At 27.0% G+C, this 13,228-nt stretch overlaps 2 protein-coding genes across 6 annotated transcripts in view; one reads left to right on the plus strand and one right to left on the minus strand.

Annotated features, from left to right (window-relative positions):
- LOC145933177 (protein G12-like) overlaps positions 1–3,547 on the minus strand; it is an 84,140-nt gene extending 80,593 nt beyond the window's left edge. Inside the window, exon 1 of the mRNA XM_083032723.1 lies at positions 3,501–3,547. The gene's annotated coding sequence lies outside the window, so the exon portion shown is untranslated. The remainder of the gene's footprint in view (positions 1–3,500) is intronic.
- Positions 1–13,228, plus strand: part of LOC145933172 (puratrophin-1) — a 322,624-nt gene that overhangs the window by 190,661 nt on the left and 118,735 nt on the right. The window lies entirely within an intron of this gene.

The following is a 13,228-nucleotide window of genomic DNA, read 5'->3' on the forward strand; positions in this document are numbered from 1 at the left end:
AATGCAAAATATGAGCTCATAAATTATAAAACTTGTAGATATTAGGAATGTAATCAGAAAATTAGGTGTAAATGTATAGATAGTAAAAATAATTAGTAATTCTCTAATATATTTGCGAAAGAAGATTATTCAATAAATTATTGCGAAGAAATGCAAAAAATTGCAGAGAGATTCTTAAACTTGAAAGCCAATCGTTGACTAAATTGTTTTCAGTTTTTATTTGTGACATTAACTATTTCCGTTAGCAGCCAATTATGTCAGATTTCATTATCGGTATTTTCGAATGAAAAATAATGCTCGATAATATACAATAAGATTTGTCGCGAGATAAATCAAAGAGGTCCAAGAAAAAAATCCTATTAAAAATTCAATTGCTTTGCTACATTTTCTGTAGCATATTTTGTTAATTATTAAGCAATAAACAATACCTGGAGATTTTCTTAAAATTATTAAAATAAATCAAGATTTAAAGAAATGCAAAATATGAACTCATAAATTATAAAACTTGTACATATTAGGAATGTAATCAGAAAATTAGGTGTAAATGTATAGATAGTAAAAATAATTAGTAATTCTCTAATATATTTGCGAAAGAAGATTATTCAATAAATTATTGCGAAGAAATGCAAAAAATTGCAGAGAGATTCTTAAACTTGAAAGCCAATCGTTGACTAAATTGTTTTCAGTTTTTATTTGTGACATTAACTATTTCCGTTAGCAGCCAATTATGTCAGTTTTCATTATCGGTATTTTCGAATGAAAAATAATGCTCGATAATATACAATAAGATTTGTCGCGAGATAAATCAGAGGTCCAAGAAAAAAATCCTATTAAAAATTCAATTGCTTTGCTACATTTTCTGTAGCATATTTTGTTAATTATTAAGCAATAAACAATACCTGGAGATTTTCTTAAAATTATTAAAATAAATCAAGATTTAAAGAAATGCAAAATATGAGCTCATAAATTATAAAACTTGTAGATATTAGGAATGTAATCAGAAAATTAGGTGTAAATGTATAGATAGTAAAAATAATTAGTAATTCTTTAATATATTTGCGAAAGAAGATTATTCAATAAATTATTGCGAAGAAATGCAAAAAATTGCAGAGAGATTCTTAAACTTGAAAGCTAATTGTTGACTAGATTGTTTTCAGTTTCCAGTTGTGACATTAACTATTTCCGTTAGCAGCCAATTATGTCAGATTTCATTATCGGTATTTTCGAATGAAAAATAATGCTCGATAATATACAATAAGATTTGTCGCGAGATAAATCAAAGAGGTCCAAGAAAAAAATCCTATTAAAAATTCAATTGCTTTGTTACATTTTCTGTAGCATATTTTGTTAATTATTAAGCAATAAACAATACCTGGAGATTTTCTTAAAATTATTAAAATAAATCAAGATTTAAAGAAATGCAAAATATGAGCTCATAAATTATAAAACTTGTAGATATTAGGAATGTAATCAGAAAATTAGGTGTAAATGTATAGCTAGTAAAAATAATTAGTAATTCTCTAATATATTTGCGAAAGAAGATTATTCAATAAATTATTGCGAAGAAATGCAAAAAATTGCAGAGAGATTCTTAAACTTGAAAGCCAATTGTTGACTAGATTGTTTTCAGTTTCCATTTGTGACATTAACTATTTCCGTTAGCAGCCAATTATGTCAGATTTCATTATCGGTATTTTCGAATGAAAAATAATGTTCGATAATATACAATAAGATTTGTCGCGAGATAAATCAAAGAGGTCCAAGAAAAAAATCCTATTAAAAATTCAATTGCTTTGCTACATTTTCTGTAGCATATTTTGTTAATTATTAAGCAATAAACAATACCTGGAGATTTTCTTAAAATTATTAAAATAAATCAAGATTTAAAGAAATGCAAAATATGAGCTCATAAATTATAAAACTTGTAGATATTAGGAATGTAATCAGAAAATTAGATGTAAATGTATAGATAGTAAAAATAATTAGTAATTCTCTAATATATTTGCGAAAGAAGATTATTCAATAAATTATTGCGAAGAAATGCAAAAAATTGCAGAGAGATTCTTAAACTTGAAAGCCAATCGTTGACTAGATTGTTTTCAGTTTTTATTTGTGACATTAACTATTTCCGTTAGCAGCCAATTATGTCAGATTTCATTATCGGTATTTTCGAATGAAAAATAATGTTCGATAATATACAATAAGATTTGTCGCGAGATAAATCAAAGAGGTCCAAGAAAAAAATCCTATTCAAAATTCAATTGCTTTGCTACATTTTCTGTAGCATATTTGTTTGTTAATTATTAAGCAATAAACAATATAGGAGATTTTCTTAAAATTATTCAAATAAATCAATCGCGTATATATATAATATATACATATATATATATATATATATATATATATATATATATATATATATATATATATGAGAGATTATTATCGGACATTCTGTGTAACAAAATAAGCATGAACTAATATTCAAAAATAATTGATTTATATAAAAAAATATAGTCAATTAAAATATTTGTACATCTGTATCAACGAAATTTTCGAAATTAATTTCATATATTATTTTCATAAGTAAAAATCTTATTTATGAGGAACAATTTAAGTTGTAATATTTATTCATTTGTGACGCTTCGTGCGTTTCACATTTGGCTTTATGCGGAGAAATATATGAAAACACAATAACGTTTTATTCAATTATGCCATGATATATAAAGATTGAACTCCGTATAAGGATTCTAAACAGTTTCTAATACATGGATACGCGGCGAATTTCTATGGCAGTAGAATCATGAAGAGATTGCAAGAGGGAAATATATCGCAGAATCCAAGAAAACGAACAAACTAAAAGTTTACGACCACCCAACGAGCTATAGTATCTGATTTACTGGATTTGACAAGAACATCACTCATAATATTCTAAATAACCATTTAACGAATTATGCGCACGACTATCATATAAAGATCATGTTTTATTCAATATCTAACAATAAGTAGATATATGTTTCCTTCATTTTAATTAAAACGTATACTTACCTAATGAATCAATTTTTATTACAATCAACTATTTCCGTTTTAAACAATATCAGTTTTAATTTATATCTAAGTCTCATTCGTTAAATGCATAAAAAGCAATGATTACAAGTCAATTTAAAATAATTAATATCTTTAAAAATAATTATGCAGAAATTAAATTTTTTAATCATTTTTCTTAAATCTTTAATATCAAAAATACATAATTCTTGAAAAAAGTTTGTAGTTTTTATAGAACATTAAATAGAACATAATAAAAATGTATGTTATATAATTAATTTAAATAATTATAATTCTGTTAAGCCACGTCAAAATATTACACACATATTACACAAAATATTACACGCACGCGCGTGTATGTGTGTGAATTATGTGAAATATATTATTATCATAGAGATAAACAAGCAATTAATTTTACAATTAACAAATAAATTGAATGAATTATACAGATTACTCACTCCAAAATTCTGCTTACTCTGTCATCGCTCGATACCATGGATTTCCTCCTCCTTTTTTGTTCATTTTTTATTGTTCTTTTATGGCACTCGCACGATATTCGTCAAAACACGATTAATTACGATTGTGCATGTATACTAATCAACAAAATACGATGAACATGCGGCATTTTGCACGACACTCCCGCTAATCACGCGATATACAGTTTTATCATATTGTGACGGAAGAATAATTCGAAATTTGTTTGATACTTGAAAATTATGCAATTAAATTCTCGCATTACTACCGTGACAGCAATGCTACTGTTATTTCTAACGAATATCATATACTTGAATTTTTAAGTATTTTTACTATTTTGCTATTATAATATATGTAAATGGATAAAAATATAAATAGTTAATATCAATATAAGAATAAATATCCGTGGATTGCAATATTTGAAAATATAGATTTGTCGACTGTTCAGATTTCGATCAAATAAATCTCGCGAATAACGTACTTCAATAAATTACAATGATATATGTATAAACACTAAATTTCTGTGGTACGCGACTGATATTATTAACAATTGTTCCTTTTAATTATAATCTCACCGTTGCTTCACTCGACATCGATCCATATTGCATCGCGACTTCTTGTTAATGACCGGAAAACATCAACTGAAAAAATAACTCGACTTTACTCCTAATCGATATATCGATATAATCGATACCACTCGAATCGAATTAATTATTAATTAAGACGCGAGGAATCACTAGAAAATACATAATCGAAATTTAATATTGCAAGCATAATAGGTCTAAGGCAAATCGCGTGTGAAATATATGTATATTATTAATATATTTATATATCGTATCTTTTCGTTATTTGAATTAAAGTTGTCATCGATATCTTTTTATTCTAAGGGCGAATCTCAATGAACCAATGGGGTAGAAGCAGTGTAGCCAATGTATTAGCGTAGCGTGCACCTAGTGTAGCCAATGTATTAGCGTAGCGTGCACCTAGTGTAGCAGTGTAACTAAAGCGACGCATAGAGGCGCATGAATATTTGAGGTTGGCTAACCTGCTAATTTTGACTACGCGGCCTGTCGGTGCATCTAACCGGTCTTCGTGAAATAGAGATGTGAGTATATACTATTTATCACGAGAGTTGATCAATTATGCGGATCCCTAATAGTTAAGTAATAATCATAAAAGATATCTGCATTTCGAAAAGTAATCTGACGTTAGGCGCGGAGAGAGAGAGAGAGCGACTAACCCGCTGCTCGCGCGATCGAATTTCACAGTGAGAATAACAAGACGACGACATGGCGGGCGGTACGGCGCGGCGGTACGTTAACTCCAGCGCGCTATTGTTTATATGGCCTTGGCTGCCGGCTCACTCGAGTCTAGTGACGTGTATGACAAGGCCACATAAACAATAGCGCGCTGGAGCTTACGTACTGCTGTGGATGTATTTGTATTTGCATTCTTGTCATTCATTCTGTGATATTCTCGAGCGAGCAGGCAGCGGCGTCCGTTGCTTCGTGTGTGACGTCATATTGCTCTTTTGAAATACATACATATTTCATAATTATAACAATTGGCGATTACGAGTCCGTATAATTGATCAACTCTTGATAAGTAGTATACGATTGCATCTTAGAGTAACGAAGATGTCGGTGGCGACTTTGATTCAAGTAAAAAAAGGTACGATATATTAATAATATATATATTTCGCGAGATTTTTATGCCTTAGATATTTATCATGCTTGCAATATTAAATTTCGATTGTATTTCGATGTATATTTTGTGGCGGTTTCTCTCTCTCTCTCTCATATTTTAACTAGTAATTAAATCAATTTGCAGTATTATATATTATATATTGATTAGAAATAAAGTCGATTGACTTTTTTAGTCAGTGTTTTCCGGTCATTAACAAAACGTTGCAGATTCAATATATAATAATATAATCACGTATTTATCGCTTATCACATAAATTCAATGTTTTGTACATTATTATAATTTATTAAAACGCGTTATCTGAAATCTATTATGTGGATAGTCGGCAAATCTAACCATATTTTCTGCAATTTACGGATATTTCTTTTTAATTTCACGTATTTATATATTATCACGCGAAATAATAAAATTGATAAACGATGTATATATTCGTTAGAAACAGAAATAATATTGTCACAGTGATACTAGTATGTAAATTTGCTGCATGATTTTCGAATGCAAAATTCAATCGTAATTTTCGAATTGTTTTCCGCAATATACATAATAAAATTGCTCATTGCGTATGATTATCAGGTGTGTCGTGCAAAATGCCGCGTGGTCATCGTATTTTGTTGATTGGTGCGTGCGCAGTAATTAATCGTGTTTTCACGAGTGCCATGAAAGAGCAACAAAAAGTGAATGAAAAAGGAAAAGGAAACTCAAGAGTGAGCAATCCTGGAGTGAGTAATCTATGTCATTTATTTAATTTATTATTTATTGGTTAAAGATTTGCATTTGTTATTTTTTCTATTTCTTTTCAAGATCATATATTGTATATTGTATAAATTATAGACGTGAGAAAAATGCAATACATTTTAATTATACATGCTGTCAACTGATAGATTATTTATGCAAAGTCAATGCAGATAAAATGATATTTAAAATGTAAATATTTAAATGTTTAAAAATTTTGTTTTAAAAATTTACCTTATTTTAAATAATTATACAGCTTTTGAAAAAAATTCAAAATACAAGAAAGTCATACATATGTTTTTATTATAATTATAAATATTTTTTTCTTTTGAATAAATTCTGTAATCTTTATTTTAAGTAAATTTTCTATGCATTGTCTTGATGCAAAATAGAATCATGTTTTTCATGTTCGTCGATAACAAAACATTTGTTAGGATTTTTCTAATGTTGAAATTAGAAAAATGTTGAAAATTGGCGGTCTTGTTTTTGTACTATTTGTCAATAAAAAAATGGCGAGAAAATGTTGAGAGATCATAGGCACGCGGAAACATTGCGCTAGACCACAAGACATCGCGAATGGAAACGTTTAAATTGCAAACGGCACATCGTAAAGCGAGGATATCCAATCAACCTTTACTTACAAGTCAATCGAGTCGTCGGTTCGCGACACCTTATGCTAATAGAGGCGGTTTCGTCTCCCGCAAATAGGTTCGTACTGCCGTTGAAGACGAACCTGCGAAGATTATTAAACTCTTAGAATTCTCAGACGGCCGATGCGTGACATTTGAGACTTCAGAAAGTCTATAATGCATTGTATACTATAATACATACCCCATGCAATTCCAATTGTGCATTCATATATTCATATGATTTTTATCAGTACTAATCGGTATTCATTAAAAATAATTACGATGAATAAATTATAGTGAATAAGAAAAAAAATAGATATAAAACAAATAGTTTACTGTGTGTACAATTTATTATAAATATTATTTATATAATATTATATATATATATATATATATATATATATATATAATAGATTAGTTGTATAACTGCAAATTTTTTAGCTAAATATGTTGATTTTAAAATTGAGATACAGTTTATATATAGCATTACATTTTGAAATAAATCTGCCAATACACAATAAATACAAAAAGAAAGAATATAATAGAATATTTTATTTTAAAATAATATTATATATTTTCTATCAAACTATACACGCGAATAATTGTGCTTTAAAATTAAAATACGAGCATAGGAATTATTTTATTTGACTCAACTTTTTTTTGATTTTTTTTTAACTCAAATATACATCCGATAAAAAGAAACGAAATAATATTTTATATCAAAAATAATATTCACAATAGTAACTCGAATTTTGTCACTCGATCAATTTTATTCGTTTCTTCAGCAATTACTTAATAAATAAAATAAAAGCAGGACGTGCCATGAAACCTCTAGAGAATAATGTATTCTATAAATCGCGACATGCTGCTGATCTGTATTCAGATGACTATAGGTTCTTTGACATATGTAATGAATTTAATTCGAAAAGATATTTTTTATATAAATTTTTCATATTTCCGTGGAGCAAGTAGTCTTAAAAAGAAATCTAGAAAAAAATATAATTAAAAAATTAAAATAAAAAAAGCTTAGTCTAAAGTAGAAGGCAGAGAGTGATCTTCCTAGTAATACTTGCCTAAGGTCTAGTAACAATTCCGCGGGATCATTCGCAAGATGATACACTGTGTCTAGTACAGCGACAATAAATCGGTGGACAAAGATTTATGATGGTGGGAGTGGTTTCGGACTTGATGCGTTAACATGCATTAACCCAAATACAAGAGCATCCACCGCGGGCGAAACAAGACCGAGTACGATAAATGCTCTTTCGTTTCTGTGCTTTGGACCGGTCTCGAGCCTGATTGATCCTGAAGTAGATTGGTCGCGTGCGAAGAATGGAGCACCGTATAAAATGAATCGATTAGGGGCACATCTCTCGCGCATACAATCAAGAATAAAAACTGAAAAACCGGCCGTTACACTTTTCTCGCGTGTCGCGTAAAAACGGCGGACGGAGTTTGTTACACCGTTTTTCATTCTTCTGCTCCTAATTATCGCGTATCGCGATAAGCGTCGGCCGATATGCTTGAGGAGAGATCGCTAAATAAAATCATCGCGCGCCGCTTGATTGCGCTTTCGCGCTATAAATTACGACGTTAAGTCGCGTGCTAGTGCACGTCGAATCGCGTGGAAGTATAAGGCTAAAAACTGGGATTAAACTGACCCAACGTTAATGTGATTAATCTGTTTAAGTCATGGGAAATAGTATTATCTTGGAGGTAATAATTATTAGTTTGACACATCAAGTCACGCTTTTATTATTAGATCAATGAATGCTGTTGTATTATTAACATATTTACACATAATTAATTTTATGTCAATATTTAATAAATCTATATTAATATTACTATATTATAATATATCTATATTACGTGTACAATATGAATATGTATATATATGAATATGCATATATATTATATACATGTATATATAGTATATGCATTTATATACATATATATACATTTATGTACACATTTATGTATATTTTGTATAATTATGTTGACCTATACTACTTACATCTTACATTTACGACATTATTTTATGTCACCATTTTGCATTTAACCTTTTAATTTATGATGTCTAAATTAATTAATATTGCTTATTATTTATTATTATATGTATTGATTGATAGTATTTTTATTAATTTGTATCACTTTCATTGATCTACACTACTTTCATTGACCTATACTACTTATATTTACTACATTATTTTATGTCACCATTTTGCATTTAACTTTTTAATTCATGATGTCCAAATTAATTAATATTGCTTATTATTTATTATTATATTTATTGATTGATAGTATTATTTTTATTAATTTATATCACTTTCATTGATCTACACTACTTTCATTGACCTATACTACTTACATTTACTAAATTATTTTATGTCACCATTTTGCATTTAACTTTTTAATTCATGATGTCCAAATTAATTAATATTGCTTATTATTTATTATTATATTTATTGATTGATAGCATTTTTATTAATTTATATCACTTTCATTGATCTACACTACTTTCATTGACCTATACTACTTACATTTACTACATTATTTTATGTCACCATTTTGCATTTAACTTTTTAATTTATGATGTCTAAATTAATTAATATTGTTTATTATTTATTATTATATGTATTGATTGATAGTATTTTTATTAATTTAAATCACTTTCATTGATCTACACTACTTTCATTGACCTATACTACTTACATTTACTACATTATTTTATGTCACCATTTTGCATTTAACTTTTTAATTTATAATGTCCAAATTAATTAATATTGTTTATTATTTATTATTATATTTATTGATTGATAGTATTTTTATTAATTTATATCACTTTCATTGATCTACACTACTTTCATTGACCTATACTACTTATATTTACTACATTATTTTATGTCACCATTTTGCATTTAACTTTTTAATTCATAATGTCCAAATTAATTAATATTGTTTATTATTTATTATTATATTTATTGATTGATAGTATTTTTATTAATTTATATCACTTTCATTGATCTACACTACTTTCATTGACCTATACTACTTACATTTACTACATTATTTTATGTCACTATTTTGCATTTAACTTTTTAATTCATAATGTCAAAATTAATTAATATTGTTTATTATTTATTATTATATGTATTGATTGATAGTATTTTTATTAATTTAAATCACTTTCATTGATCTACACTACTTTCATTGACCTATACTACTTACATTTACTACATTATTTTGTCACCATTTTGCATTTAACTTTTTAATTCATAATGTCCAAATTAATTAATATTGCTTATTATTTATTGTTATTGTATTGATTGATAGTATTTTTATTAACTTATGTGCACATTTATATATATATATATATATACATATATGTACAAATTTATATTTATATATATATATATACATATTTATGTACACATTTATATATATATATATATATAATATATATAATATATATAATATATATATAATAAAAAAAACATATATATATAAATGTGTACATAAATATGTATATATATATATATAAATATAAATTTGTACATATATGTATATATATATATATATATATATATATAAATGTGCACATAAGTTAATAAAAATACTATCAATCAATACAATAACAATAAATAATAAGCAATATTAATTAATTTGGACATTATGAATTAAAAAGTTAAATGCAAAATGGTGACATATATATATATATATATATATATATATATATATATACATACATATATATACATATATGAATATGTATATATATGAATATACATGTATTATATGTAATATAGATTTTAAATATTAATATAGATTTATTAAATATTGACATAAAATTAATTATGTGTAAATATGTTAATAATATAACAGCATTCATTGAGCTAATAATCTCATACAATTAATACAATATAATTATATACATATATATGTATATATAATATATAAAATTATATATAAAATTATTACATATACACTATAATATATAATATATAATTATATATAAAATTATTACATAACACTGAAAGAATTTTCTCTTATAATTTATCCTAAAAATTATGGTAATCGTGGGTCAATATGGTATGGAAAGACTTTTATGAGAATTTCTCTGATTAATATTTATCACAATAAAAATAATAATATCTATTATAATAAAATATAAATCATGTTTGATTAATTTTACTATGCAGTTTAGTAAAATTAATCAAACATGTTTTATATTTTAGTAGATATTATTATTTTTATTGTGATAAATATTAATCAGAGAAATTCTCATAAAATTCTTTCCATATCATATTGTCCCACGAATTACCATGATTTTTAGGGTAAATTCTAAGAGAAAATTCTCTCTGTGTATATAAAATTATTATATTATAAAATTATTACATTATATATATATATATATATATATATATAAAATTATATATAAAATTATTACATTTTGAAGGCGCATTTATTTAATAATTAATTGTCATTGAATAAAAAAATTTAATTTACACTTTCAAAAATTAAATCTAGCATTGTTCGTAATTTATATTTTCTTTAAGATAAAAACAAAAAAATATTTATATATATTGTATATTTATATATATTATTAAATTTATATATATTATATATTTTATTAAAATGTTTTGTAATTAATTGAATTTTATTGCTTTTACGATATTGTGAAAAATAGATAACCTATTACTTTTTCTCTGAAAATGTAATCGGTATTTATATTTGGTAGGCAAGTTGAAGATGAATCGGTTTTTCTTCCCGATCATTAATAGGGAACGAAAACTTTAATATGATAGCTGTAAATGTGCCGATTTTTCTTTGTAACAGAAAACTTAGAGATATCACGAATCTTAAAATTACTAGCCGCAAAATCTATGATCAGTAGTGAATGATCTTGCAATTCCGATGACAATTACCGTACTGAAAAGGTTTCTATCTCATTTCTAAGAGCGCGTTGTAGTAGCTTAGACACAACGGGTAGTATTTGATTACGTATTGATAATTTCGATTATATTCTTATTGTATCATCCTTATATTTTATTTATCTCTCTCTTTTTCTCTCCCTCTTTTCTGTTCATTTAGTTCGCTTCTCAATGATCTCAGATCCGATAGAAGAAAGCTTGCACAAAGCTTATTCGCTCAAGTGAACTTTCCGATGTTACGGATTGTGATGTCAGAAAATTATTTTTTGCTAATACATTTATCATTTGTTTCGATAATTTATTTTCTACGTTTATACACGTAATTATGTCCATCGACTACTCTATTCAATAATTTTTCATTGCTTTAATTTCACTAAGATTAATTTTTTAAAATTAGGTATTTAAAAATTAATTGAGAATTATTGAATTAAAAATTAAATGAATTACATAACGCGTTTGTACCAGAACAAGTTGAAGCGAGCGGAAGTTATATGGTATGACAGCTTTTAATTTAACACTCGATTCACACGTGTAATCTCTTTTAATCGCTTTTATTACGGAGGTATATAATTGTGATTTTCTATCGCAAATCATTTAGACGTTTAGTGCTTTGTTCGCTAGTCTCTCGCGTGATGCCGTCGTGTTCTCTTCCGCAAAATCCCGCGTTCGAAATGCTTGGTTCTCGTTCATATAAATTTGTTTACTCTAAATTATGGCTCTAATAGATACGGTCGCGTGTCTCTCGATCGTTTCTTCGTCGGTGTACTTTCGAACAAAGAAGGCCTATTATCTCCGAGGCGGTTGATCTCATCAGCTGTTTTCCTCGCGTGATAACTGGCAATTCTTAACGACGTTGTATTGATCAGCGGCGATTTGTTAGCGCGGATTACTCGCCAATGAATTCGAAATCCTGTCCGTTTTGACGGCTAGAAGAAATTAGAAACCCTGTCTGGAGAGAGCGAAAGTGCGGCGGTGGATTTGCGACGGTAGCTAAACACAATTTGCATAAATAATATCTACTGATCTATCGGCGATAATTGCGAATATTCCGCTTGTTACTCTAAGATGTGAATTCGCTTTAATTATAATTATTATCAATGATTAACTTCACTCATAATTGTTAGGGCCGCTATGATAATATCCCTTCACGTTACTCTCTCTTTCTTTCCGGTCTCTATCACGCTGAATAAATATAATTACAAACGGAAGAGTGACGTATTTGTGTATTATGAAAAACGAGGAAGACATCAACATTATTTTTCAACTGCTCATATCTTTGTAGTATTGTATCTTCGTAATAAAAAATAAATGCATAATTGAACGTGAATTATGGTTCGATTGATAAAGTAATGATAATATACTAATTGTCTGCACTTGCCCTAACGGAAGTTCCTATCGCGAGAAATAAAATGATGCAGACTTCCGTTAACTCAGGGATAGGGGAGCAGTATTTTATATTAGCGGTATTAATCAACTATGTAGAAAGAGTACATTAATCGTTATTGTTATTTTAGGTATTGCGTATGATGATGTACATTATTTGTTTATTACTGTCGAGGCAGAGTCGTACGTAATTTTCTGGTGATTATTTGATTTTATTTAATTAATACAATTATTATAAAATTAAATGGAAATCAATTGATAATAGTAATGATAAATTTGAATGAAACCATATGTAATTTAATAGAAACAATATATGAAATATAGAGCTAACTT

This window comes from Prenolepis imparis, unplaced genomic scaffold, assembly GCF_030444845.1.
Source record: "Prenolepis imparis isolate NDT839.2.m4 unplaced genomic scaffold, iyPreImpa1.0 SCAF_2, whole genome shotgun sequence".
Lineage (NCBI taxonomy): Eukaryota > Metazoa > Arthropoda > Insecta > Hymenoptera > Formicidae > Prenolepis > Prenolepis imparis.